Here is a 9,925-nt window from a genome sequence, read left to right on the forward strand (position 1 = left end):
GTCTATTGCCTTTTCAGTTCTAGCAGGGATAGCTTCTATCCACCCTGTAAGATGCCTATGATTACCAATAGGTATTTTCATCCCCTACATAGGGGCATTTGGGTAAAGTCCATTTGCCAATGTTCTGCTGGATAGGTTCCCCAATGTTGTAGGAGCTGAGTTAGGGGTAGAGGTATGGGGTGGCTTCCTGGGTCATTGTGGGCACAAAGCTCGCAAGCTCTGGTGACATTTTTAACAGTTTGGAACAGTCCCTTACCCAGGAACACTTGAGTAACCAGTTTGAATAGGGAGTCCCACCCTAAGTGGGAGGATTTGTGGTAGTGCTTAATTACTTTCCATTGCTTGGCCCTGGGAATGAGAAGCTTGTTATTTTTTTAATATCTTTATTGGAGTATAATTGCTTTACAATGGTGTGTTAGTTTCGGCTTTATAACAAAGTGAATCAGCTATACATATACATATATCCCCATATCTCTTCCCTCTTGCATCTCCCTCCCACCCTCCCTATCCCACCCCTCTAGGTGGTCACAAAGCACCGAGCTGATCTCCCTGTGCTATGCGGCTGCTTCCCACTAGCTATCGGTTTTACATTTGGCAGTGTATATATGTCCATGCCACTCTCTCGAAGTAAGTCAGAAAGAGAAAAGCTTGTTATCTTTTGTCAGCCACCTGGAGAGGTCTCTTTCCAGTCCCTCACGTTTAGCCCACTTGAGTTCTTCAGGTGTATAAGATGGCACCGTTGGGAAGGGTGGGGGCTTCCCTGGTGGCGCGGTGGTTGAGGGTCCGCCTGCCGATGCAGGGGACATGGGTTCGTGCCCCGGTCTGGGAGGATCCCACGTGCCGCGGAGCGGCTGGACCCGTGGACCATGGCCGCTGAGCCTGCGCGTCCGGAGTCTGTGCTCCGCGGCGGGAGAGGCCGCGGCAGTGAGAGGCCTGCATACTGCAAAAAAAAAAAAAAAAAAAAAAAAAAAGATGGCACTGTTGGGAAGGGTGGACTGTTGGGTATGAGAGCTGCAGCTTGTAGAACTGTTTGTTCTTTACAGTCTTAGCAGCCTTGTCTGCCAGGGCATTTCCCCTTATAAGGAAGGTATGGCCCCTTTGGGGACCCCTGCAGTGAACAACTGCAACCTTCTTTGGAAACTAGACCACTTTTAGGAGTACTAGAATTTCTGCCTGGTGTTTTATAGGGGATCCTTTGGCTGTTAGTAGTCCCCTTTCTTTCCATATGGTAGCATGGACATGTAGTACTAGGAATCCATACTTGGAATCCTTTCCTAGCTGGAGTGCTCTTGTCAAGGCAATCAACTCGACCTTTTGGGCAGAAGTGTAAGAGGGTAGAGTTCCAGACTCAACAATTGTCTGCAGGCTGGCCTTTCTCACCCCTCCATGTATAAAACTCGTTCCATCGGTAAACCATTTTGCATCAGGTTTGGTCAGGGACTCATCCTTGAGGTCTGGCCTACTGGAATAAACTTGTTCAATAGTCTCTGCATAGGAGTGAATGAGGGACCCTTGGAGTGGGGGATCTGGCATTAGAGTAGCTGGGTTCAGGACCCGGTAAACCTTTGCTAATGTGTTTCCAAACAGTTGAGGGCTATCCCTGAAGCCTTGGGGCAGCACAGTCCAGGCTAGCTGCGAAGTGTTATGAGTGTCTGGATCTGTCCAGTCAAAGGCAAAGAGATATTGGGAGTCTGGGTGCAGGGGAGTGCAAAAGAAGGGATCCTTTAGGTCTAGCACTGTAAACCAGTTTGCATTTTCTGGGACTTGGGTCAGTATGGTGTATGGATTAGGGGCTATCAGGTAAAATGGAACTACTACCGCATTAACAGCTCTCAGGTCTTGAACAAACCTGTGTTCACTACTTTGGTTTTTTATGGACAGAATGGGGGTATTGCACAGAGACTGGATAACAGAGCATATTTTAAGAACTTGGTTATTAAAGGCTGGATACCTCACTGGGCCTCGGGCCACAAGGGATACTGTTTTTTCCATGGGTAATCAGCACTGGATCTTAATGAAATCTGAATTGGGGGCACATCAGTAGCTCCGCCAGGAACCTCAGTGTCCCAGACAGAGGGGTTTACTTGAGAAACAATATGGAGTGGAAGGGAGACCTCCTCTGATCTGTGACTGAGGCAGGTTCCCATGGCTAAGAGCAGTTGTTTCTCCTGGTGGGTCCCTTCTCTGAGAGGGTCTCCAAATTGAACTACTGTCTGGAATTTAGTGAGAAAGTCCCCCCAACAAGGGGATGGGACACTCAGACATGAACAGAAACTAGTGTGCAAGGATAAAACTTCGTAGTAAGCTGCTGCGGGTGGTGTGTGAATCACCTGGCTTTGGGCCATCCAACAATCCCTGTTGTTATACAGGATTGTGAAGACAAGGGTCCAGGGAAGTCAGCCAGCACAGAGCAGGCGGCCCCCGTATCTAATAAGAAAAACAACTTCCCTATGTGCCACGTCAAGGGTTACCAGAGGCTCCTCCTGGGAAATGACCAGGTGTCCTTTGGGAGCCAGGGAGGGTTTGGTTGGGCCCTGTCAGTCTTCGGTCCTCTCAGCCATTATGGATTTGGACCCCCAAGTCCCCTTTGGGACTGGGGCCAGTCCAGCTTCCAGTGACCCTCTCGTTTGCATATGGGGCAGGGTCTCGGTGGACTTTTTCCATACTGGGGGCATTCATCCTTCCAGAGGCCTTCCTGGCTCCATTTAAAATAGGTCCCTTCTCAGCGGGGCAGGGGCTCTGATCCAGATTTTCTAGATCCTGCCCTCATCATAGGCTTTTGTAAGGGAGGGTAACCCTGAGGTGGTGAAGGGACTGCCACCAGTAATGTGCCTTTCATTATTGTCCCTGAATCCTTTTTGTTTCCTCAACCCTAACTCTATTGTTGAATACTCCGAAGGCCAAAGTCCTTGAGCTGATTTATGGGGGTTTGGGGTCCCATAGCCATCTTCTGTAATTGTCTCCTTATGTCTGGGACAGATTGAATGACAAAATGGGTATTTAATAGGACTTACCCTTCGGGGGTGTCAGGATTAACATTGGTATACTTTCTAAAGGCTTCCACCAGGCAGCCCCGGAAGGGGGGCAGATTCTCATCTTTTCCCTGTGTTACTTCTCTGACTTTGTCATAATTAACAGACTTAAGAACACACCTTTTCATCCCTTCTATGAGGCAAGTTATCATGTGGCTCTTGTATTCAAGCCATCTGCCTCCCTGTTGGTAGTCCCAGTGGGGGTCTTGGTCAGGGATTGCATCCCCTCCAGTAAGGTAGAGAGCTTGATTTTGGGCCGCCAGTTCATTGGCATATGCCTGAGCTGCACCAAGGATCCGGCTTTTATCTTCAAAGGTGCAGCAGGTAGAAGGAAGGACCTATGTGTCCCCCCCAAGTAAGTTCATAGGGCATTGTCAGCTTGGTGAATTCCTCTACAAACTGACTGGGATCCTCAGAAAAATGTCCAAATTTCTCTTTTCAAGTAGCTAGTTCAGCCATAGGAAAAGGGACATGGACTCTAATTGTTCCTCTGTCACCAGCCGGTCCTTCCCTTAAGGCAGGGGTCCCCAACCCCTGGGCCATAGACCAGTACTGGTACCTGTACCGGTTAGAAACTGGGCCACACAGCAGGAGGTGAGCAGTGGGCGAGTGAGTGAAGCTTCATCTGCTGCTCCCCATCACTGGCATTACCACCTGAACCATCCACCCTGGCCCCCGTCCATGGAAAACCTGTGTTCCATGTTTGTCCCTGGTGCCAAAAGGCTGGGGACTGCTGCCTTAAGGGACAGAGTTTGGTATTGGGAGGCTGGTAGGTAGCCCCTCTTCATGTAGTTCTGGCAGGACTCACCTCTGGTAATGGAGAATGTAGGACAGGGCTGGAGGGATAAGGTGGTGGGATTTCCAGCAGCCCAGGTAGAGTGCTAGGGGTAGACCATCTGGAAGACTGTCGCCCGTCAGAACTGGGGTGTGTAGCAGTTCCCGGTTGTGGACCTCCAGGAGGTGGACTCACAAGGGAATCATCTAAAATATCAGCTTCTGTGGGGGAAGAAGACACTTTGAAGAAATGTGAGCCAGGCACACTCAGCAGGAGTTTTTTAGATCTGGATCTTGGAATAGGGTAATGAACATTTGGACATATGGGACTTCCCCCCATTTGCCTTCCTTTTTTACAAAATAGGTCCAGCTGCAAGATGGTATTGTAATTCAATGACCCATTTTCTGGACAGATTTCTTGGTTCACTAGTTTGTATTGGGGCAATGCAGTATTACAAAGTAAAATTCTTTTTTCTTAAGCCATCTTGCCTAAATTTACCCCAATTAGCTAATATGCATCCTAAAGGGGAGTCCTTCGGGGTGCTCGCAGTCACCCCTATTTTTGGTTAGGATGTTGTGAGGAGACAGGGGTCTGACAGATCCTGGCCAAATGGTAGTTATCTGTCCTGGTGCTCTCCCGGTGTCCTTGGTATCCCAAAAACATGAAAAGGGAGTGCACAGCTAGGGACTTCAGTGAATGGACCCCCTTAAGGGGGTGTTGCAGAATCAAGTTCTGAGGGCAGTTAAAGAGATAGTATAATTGGCCCAGTCTGTGATGGCCCCTGATTCCAAGGTAGGGAATTCAGCAGAAGAGGTGTTTAATTAAGCAGGGAAAACTGGGCTTGTGGCCCTCAGGTCTTAAGAAAGGGTTTGTTTGACAAAGGCCACAGTGAGATCAGTGTGAGCACCTGCAGTCCGCCTGTGTGGCGAGCCTGAGGAGGCCCCTGGGTTAGTTAAGGAGAGGAGTAGAGCCAGCAGGAGGACAAGTGACTGGAGTGCCAAGGCCTAAGCCATGCAGAGAGGGAGGGAGGAAGCATAGGCCCTGCATCAGCTAAGCAAATGATCTTTATCTCCCTGTGAAAGAAGAAAAGTAGACAGAGCAGAAGAGTAGGACTGGAGCGCCACAAGGGGATGTGATGACAATAATGGGAGGAAAAAGTTCCCTTCAGGATGTAACCCTTATGATGTTTAGCATAACAGTGTCTGAACAAACAGGGCGAAAATCAGCTGGGGACTCACCGTGATAGTAGGTTTTTACCTAAGTGGAGACTAAAGAGGGATACCTCTGTATAGCCGTGAAACAGAGGCAATACCAGACCTGTTGGCAAAGTTGGCAAGGGGGCTCAAGGACCAGTAGAGAGTCTAAGAAGTTGGGGGAAGCAGAGAGGAGAAGGCAGGGAAAATCCAGGGTGAGGGATCCTGCAAATCCGAACTAGGTTAGGAAATATGTCTGCGAACCTGAGAGGGAGGTGCCTGCCCTCAACCTCTGCTCAGGGGTGCAATGATGCTGTGAGCCCGAGGTGCACTTGGGGAGGGCCTGTGGCTCCTCTCAGAAAGTGAGAGCAGCCCCAGGGCATGGGGCCATAGGTTTTTATAGGCTAAGTAATTTCATAGGCTAATGAGTGGGAGAAATATCTTGCTATTTTGGGGTAGGGTAGGGATTTCCGAGGAATTGAGCCACTGCCTACTCTTTGGTCTTTTATGGCCCTCCTGGGAACTGTTATGGCATAAGGGGGAGTGTTTTTTAGCATTACAATGAAGGTGTAATGAGCTAAAAGTCAAAGACTGGACTATTCTCAAAGACACCTTGGTTTCAGCTGGTTCCAGCCAGTCTTTATCACATCCCAACAGCTGAGCCCTTCTTCATTGTCTAGCCTTTGTGTCCTGCCCCTTTCCCTCCTGTCTCATTGGCACATCCTCAACTACTCGAAGTTGCTCGAACAAAGAGGGCAGACTGGAAAATTACAAAGGTTTGAGACACAACCAGGAGTTAATACATGATATCACAGAAGATTATATTCATTTCCACAGGATAGAAATTGATTGTTTAAAGGTGAGAAAAACAATACTGGTCATGAAGGAAGAGATCCTCAAATTGGACTACATTAAAATCAATACATTCTAGTCAACAAAGGATGTCACAGAGATTCTTGCAACTCACAGGTTGAGAAAATATTTGAAACATTTGTTCATGTTCATAAGATATTTTGACAATAGACTTGAATTGGCTTTAAACTGTATTGTATACCCAAATGACAAATACACATATAAACAGGTGCTCACCTTACTATCATGAGGGAAAGAAGATTGAAAGCACATTAGATACCACTACAGATCCACCAAAATAGCTGAAGTTAGCAAGACAAATGCCTGTGAAGATATGAAGCAACAGGAATGCAAACTGTTACAAGTTTAGAAGACTATTTGACTTTCAAGTTGAGCATATGTATTCCTTAAGATTTAGCAATTTCATTATTCATACTCCTGTTAAATAGGTACCTGATGGAAATTTGTACAGAAGTGCAGGAAGAGACATACACAAAAATGTTCCTAGCAGCATTATCTCTAGTTGCCAGAAGCTGGAAACAACCCAAATATTTATCAACATTATAATCAATCAATAAATGTTAATTTAGTAGAATATGATAAAGCAGTGAAACTGAATAAAGTACAGCTACACAACATGGATAGTCACAAAAAATACTGACTCTAGAACATAGATGGATAAGAACACATACTCTATTATTCCATTTATATGAAGTTCAAGCATAGGTGAAAATTAAACAGTGATTTTTTTAAAGGCAGGCTAACTTTGGAGAAGACAGGTGTAATGATTGGACGAAGGGCATGAGAGGAGTTTCTGGAGTGCTGGTTATGTTCTATTTGAAGAACAGGGTAGTGGTCATACACATGAGTTTGTGTTGTATTCATTTATTGAATATATTTATGTTTTGTGCTTGATTGTATTATAGATCAATTGTGAACTGTATTGTAAATTGGTTAAAAAATTTTTTCTCACCTTTAACGTCTCATGTTAGCATGAGTGGGAGGGAGCTCCAACAACTTAAGAAGTCATTATCTTTCATAGATTGGGAGAGACAGTATGATTGAAAACAATTATGTATTTTTCCTTATCCTTATTCACATGTAATTCTGCCAGAGGGTTCAAATTATGAAGAAAGGAAAAGAAGCAATCTCAGAGAGCTCATACGAAATAGTATCCCAAGGTCAAACCTAGTTGGCCTTTTTGGAGCAGACATGACTCGTGGGCTGGAGGTACATCTAATAGGAACAGAAAGTTACATGGAGAGGGGATAATCTTAGCATCAAAAATCTCAACGCCAAGAGGTGAATCAAAAAATATAAAGTCAGAAATATCAGGCAGATATACAAGTTCAGAGCAGATATTACATACCACGTATGATGATGACACTTTTATGAACAAAAGTCATGAATATGAAAAATAAATTTATAAATTTTAATAAATTAGTTTTATTTAAATTAATTAATTTTAATAAATTAAAAAGCTGTCAGGATATCAAGTAAGTAACTTGACAGTAGGTTCAAGACAAAGTTCTGTGTAAGAGCAAGTTCATAAATATGGGCAAAGTATAGAATCAGGAGGTACTGGCTGTATATAAAACAGAAAACAAAGAAAAGCAAAAATAACCTTCAAATGAGTCAGGTTCAAGCTAAAGCCAGATTCATTAAGGATCTTTCCAAATGATTAACTATAAATATCACTTTGTGGGTCGTGACTATAAGAATAAGTATTTGGGAGTAATTTGCTGAGGAAAGGGTGTGTGTGTGCTCAAGTGTGTGCATGTAAAAGAAATGGAAAAAAAACTAATTTCTGGCCCATTAACCCCCAAACAATCTTGACTCATGTCTCATGCATGATAGTGCATAATTTTGAAGTTGGCTAAATAGGTAAAAAGTTTCTACTTCCATTCCCTCCTCATTACTAGTGCTTTAGAATATATTTGCCCTAAACATAAGTCTCTGAATAATTCTTTTCTAATATGAAGACATTGTACAAGAATTTTTGAGGGTACCTGAGAATTAACATTATCTAATCTGGAAAACTAAATTGTAATGTGACCTCTTTCATTAGTAGGGAAGAAAGAAAAAAAAATAGACAAAACCTCAAAGCACAAAACTAATTTTCCATGGGATGTTTGAGAGGGGAAAAAAAAGAATCCTGTGTTTCTTTGAAGGTTTAATACAGCATGTAATCAGAAATGAATAAAAGTATACAAAATAAAGGTTTTTTTGAAATAAAAAATTCATTTAAATGAAATTTATTAAACAGCAAGGTACAGCAGAAAGTATCTTGAAAAGCTTTGCATTAACTAGAGCTAAATAGCAATAAAAGTGTGATGTAGAGAACAATGACTCTGTCTTGAGCCCAAACTCTGGGGTACATGACTGTCCTAAGCCAAAGAGCTTTTCTCACAGAGCGTCTGAAATATTCATAGGTCCCACACTAGAATAAATTTATTGCTGCTATAAGATATATAAAATGTTGATAAACTGCTTTCCTGACCTTGGAGAACTTTGTTGGCATATTAAAGAGACTTTGATACATAGCAGAATGCAGCCATGCTTTGTGATTTGTTGGCTGTACGGAGCTGGGCCTGCACTCTTAGGTGCTTGGGAAACAAGTGGACCATGTAGAGAAGGCAGTCTGTGTGAAGGAGCCACACTCTCGCTGGCAAATACAGCAAATGAAAACTTGGGGGATTTGAATGTTAACTCCATTTAAGCCCCATGCAAACCAAAACTTTATGACATATATGTTGTTCCCTGTACTGTCTCTTTGGTTTTCTGCTGTTTCTCTGCTTTCCTTGCTGGTAATATAGTATTTGACCCTCCATACCTTGTTTACAGAGTGTCGCCCTCCTGCAGCACACTGTGGCTCTAATAAGTGACAGCAACAGCTAGGAGAGCCTGCACTGTGAAAAGTAAAAGCAAGCAGAGTTTTAATAACATGAGTGCTGATCCCCATTAGTTCTACAAAAAATGCCCTTGAAATATAGACTTGAATGACAAACAGGGGGATGGAAAGTGGGAAACACTGAAATGAAGGAAGCATTGGGAACATAAACGGTTAAAATTCATTTTTAGTTTATACGCCCAGAAGGCTCCTTTTAAAACCCGAAGCATTACAACAAAATTTATGGCAAAGAGTTTTAAGTTGTATTGTTTTTCCTATAATGTTTACCATATAACTTCCATCTGTTTTATTCAAGGAATTAGTTCAAGGTTAAAAACTGACTGGCAACAAAGATATAAATTAGATTCACAAAAGTGACAGACACTATTTTAATTTTTCTAATCCAGTCCAATGTATCCTTTATCATATATTGATAAGATACAATTTTCCAGTGCTTTCCCATTTAAGCCTATCCTACCTTTCTGACAGTGAAACATTCTATCCCAAAATAGGTTTTTTCCTGTTTTTAAGAGAGGTAATTAGGGGCATTCAAAAAGACATGTACTGAAGGAAAGGAGCATCTCTCCAGATGGGCTCAGTGGAATCAGACCACACTTAAACATTTCTTAGCCCACAAGTAGTAGAGTAACAATGGATAAAATCCCCTTTCATATTCTTTGCTTTCAATTTAACAAGGATTACCCTTCAGCTGTGTAAGCTCTGCTAACAAATGTGTTGTATATTCTCACCATTTACCAAATAGCTAGGACAGCAGATGCCCTGCTTACCTGCAGATGCCTGAGAAGATAACAGCAGTGCTGGGGTTTCTCTCCATGCTCATGCCATCAGCAGGTCGAGTCTTGGTGTATGACTGGAAGAACATCTGGGACTCCCCTTCCGGTGTCTACAGCAAGGGTTGGGCATTTAGTTCACTAGCGCCTGGCTTGCATAGTTAATTACTGACTTAAAAAATAAAGGTCATTTATAAACTTACTTAGACAAACTAGCCTGAAACATTTTCTGAAATTCTGAAAGTTGGTGAGTTTGGCTTTTGTTTACCAAGTTTAATCTTTTATGGACGTGATGCCTCTTACATTTTAAAGTTTAGAGAATTGGATGTGTAGGGAAGGAAAAATAATATGATCTCTGCTTTATTACCTCCTTTACTCACGGGCTTGGCTCT

At 43.3% G+C, this 9,925-nt stretch overlaps 1 long non-coding RNA gene across 1 annotated transcript; it reads right to left on the bottom strand.

The window, feature by feature from the left end:
* Positions 1–567: 567 nt before the first annotated feature.
* On the bottom strand, positions 568–9,689 carry LOC308622900. Its single transcript, XR_014016703.1, has 5 exons — positions 9,531–9,689; positions 8,686–8,761; positions 6,090–6,176; positions 3,841–4,028; positions 568–940 (listed from the first exon to the last, which is right to left on the bottom strand). It is a non-coding gene; the product is annotated as an uncharacterized lncRNA (long non-coding RNA).
* Positions 9,690–9,925: the final 236 nt, after the last annotated feature.

Source organism: Mesoplodon bidens, assembly GCF_964165515.1.
Source record: "Mesoplodon bidens genome assembly, chromosome: 9".
NCBI classification, from domain to species: Eukaryota; Metazoa; Chordata; class Mammalia; order Artiodactyla; family Ziphiidae; genus Mesoplodon; species Mesoplodon bidens.